The sequence below is a fragment of the Montipora capricornis genome, chromosome 1 (assembly GCF_036669925.1).
Source record: "Montipora capricornis isolate CH-2021 chromosome 1, ASM3666992v2, whole genome shotgun sequence".
Taxonomy (NCBI): domain Eukaryota; kingdom Metazoa; phylum Cnidaria; class Anthozoa; order Scleractinia; family Acroporidae; genus Montipora; species Montipora capricornis.
The window spans coordinates 10224927-10227426 of NC_090883.1; the positions used below are offsets into that span (position 1 = coordinate 10224927).

The window sequence follows — 2500 nt, forward strand, 5'->3', positions numbered from 1 at the left end:
GAGTAGATTGTATTACTAAGAGTTAAAAGGCTGCCTCTGTAAAAGCGGTCCGGTCGATCTGGTTTGAAAAATCGATTTCGCTCATTTCTTGTGTTTTGCAAGACCTTCATGTGCTTATACTAAAACCACAACCCACTTGATCGGATCTTTTAAATTATTGGCGTTTTGATGGATTTTTGGTTCACCCGCTCAAATGCTTCTGGCGCCCTATATCGAGGCTTCAATTTGACCCAAATTTGAAGATCAATTTGTCACCAACTAACGAGACCTGTACAAAACAAAAACGATGGCCAGTTACTTCGTGTCTTTTGAATACACAAAGATGACTTTCATTAACATTAAGATTGAATGAAGCTACCAGCGATACTTTTAACGCACCCCTATTATAGAGCCTGATCAGACACGCGAACACCGAGCAACTTCAAGCTCTATTTATGAAAAAATGAGACAGTCTTTTTCAATCAAACCAACGCAGCTGGAAAGTATGTACCATACATAATGTCATTACGGAGAGAAACCTTGTGGCCCGTCCTTGATGGAATATTTATAGCTCTCTGAACTTGCCTAATTTCGGCAATCTTCAAGTTTTGGCTCCACATTGAAAGACTCGTCAACAGCGAGCGTTGCACCAACATTGCACGCAGATAGACCTAAAATAACCCTAAATAAACTAAAAAGACATTTAAATGCATTAAAGGTCAATAGAAGGGAATTAACCCTCTTTTAACGGCTTCAGCTTGGCTTACCTGCAACAGATAAATGCATCCGTGTTCGAATTTCGCTCCATGATTTTACAAAACAAGTACGATCTCTGCTGCCCAAGCACTGGATCCCTGAAGGTGCAAATCAAGTTTAGGTATCTAAGTTGCCTTTTCCATTCTTACATCGAACTTTTCGCCCGCCAAAACGGTGAACATCAGTGAAGATCGCCGCCATATTTACCTTTTTGGACAACCGCTGCCCAAATTCAGTAATAGCGGAGCTCCGCGTGTGGAGCACCATTGTTAAGAAAATCTGGTAACCCATCGATGCAAGAAATCTTGGTTTTATAACCATGACGTCATCAACCGTCCGTACGTACGTACGTCCGTTCGTACGTCCGTACGTCCACCCCTCCATGTATGCCAATGTGACCAGTATCATGCTATTTTACAGCATACATCTTTGATTTTGGACATCCATCTTTTGATTAATTGACACATGTCAAAACAAGGTATCCACTGACCAGTATCACGTGACCATATCGTGGGCTCAAGCTTAAGGTCACCGAGGTCAGCTTTTTCTTTTAAAGTTGACAGCTGACCAGGTACTGGTTTTCGATTGTATTGCAGGCTCAACCTAGGTGAACTCACCTGAACATAAGCGAGGCTTCATTTTTCACGCGCTTTCTGTGGCTTGATGCGGCTACGCACACACACTATATATCAAAGAAAGTTCTTACACAGTCAACGCTTTTCGTGTTCAGGTGAAAAACGGTTTGGAAGATGTTTTCCTTCTGCATTTTTCGCTGCTTTCAATCCAGTTTGACATATCATGATATCTGTGGTCCACACTGGTGGCTACGCAGTTATTCAAGTCAAGCATCGGCGGGATGTAAACTTAAAGCTGAGTGTTTATTTTTAATTTGCTTAGAGCTGCTTTTTTCTCTGTATTGCAATTTTGGGCATATCTTTAGAAGCTCTGATAAGGTTACATGATGCCTGGAGGACCTGTGACTAGAACAGAAACGAAAGGACTGAGCAAAAGAGAACGACAAAGACAAAACAGAATACCAGTAATAGCTCATACTTAGCAAACAAAATCTTTCCTTGGGCACTAAACCGTTTGTTATTTTTACGGATGCGTTAGTTAAAGTGGATGCGTATTTTCAAAGAGTGGTTTAATCGGTTCTTCCTTTGTTCAGGAATGAAAATCGAATTTTTATTGTCAACTGGAATTAAATAACAATTATCTATACTCTTTTGGACATAAAGTTGATTTGTTTGTTTGTTTGTTTGTTTGTTTTCCTCTAAAATGTGAGCGAACAAATGCTTTTTTAATCCGTTTGCCCAACTGGTTTTCGTTGTACCTCGACAGTGACAAGAAAATTTTGCCCTTATGTTATAAACACATAATCGCAATGAGTTCTCGTAAAATGAGGGTGAAATCTCAGTAGCTTGTGTTTTCAGAAGTTTGTTTAAAGCACCCAAATGTAATTTCAGTGTTGGAGCAGATCATGTTTGAGGTTCGTCCTTTCTTGGTTGCATTGCTGTAGTTTGCCGATTCTTGTACCAAGCCAACCTGGCGTGTTTGAATGAAATACATCAAAATGTGAATGATCTTGTTTTCAGAGATAAAGTGGAATAAAGTACATCAGTAAAACTCTTCTTTGACCTTGAACTGACAAAGTTGTTTTTATGGCTTCAAACTTTAGCATGATTCCTATTCGCTGGCTATTGACAGTTGACTCTGAAATGGCTTTTTTTCCTTTTCCATTCGCTCACTGAGGGTGTGCTTGTTT

General features: G+C 39.9%; 1 long non-coding RNA gene across 1 annotated transcript in view; it reads right to left on the minus strand.

Annotated features, from left to right (window-relative positions):
• LOC138051351 (uncharacterized) overlaps positions 1–873 on the minus strand; it is a 6619-nt gene extending 5746 nt beyond the window's left edge. The window contains exon 1 of the long non-coding RNA XR_011132781.1: positions 747–873. This is a non-coding gene — a long non-coding RNA (uncharacterized lncRNA). The remainder of the gene's footprint in view (positions 1–746) is intronic.
• Between the last annotated feature and the right edge of the window lie 1627 nt (positions 874–2500).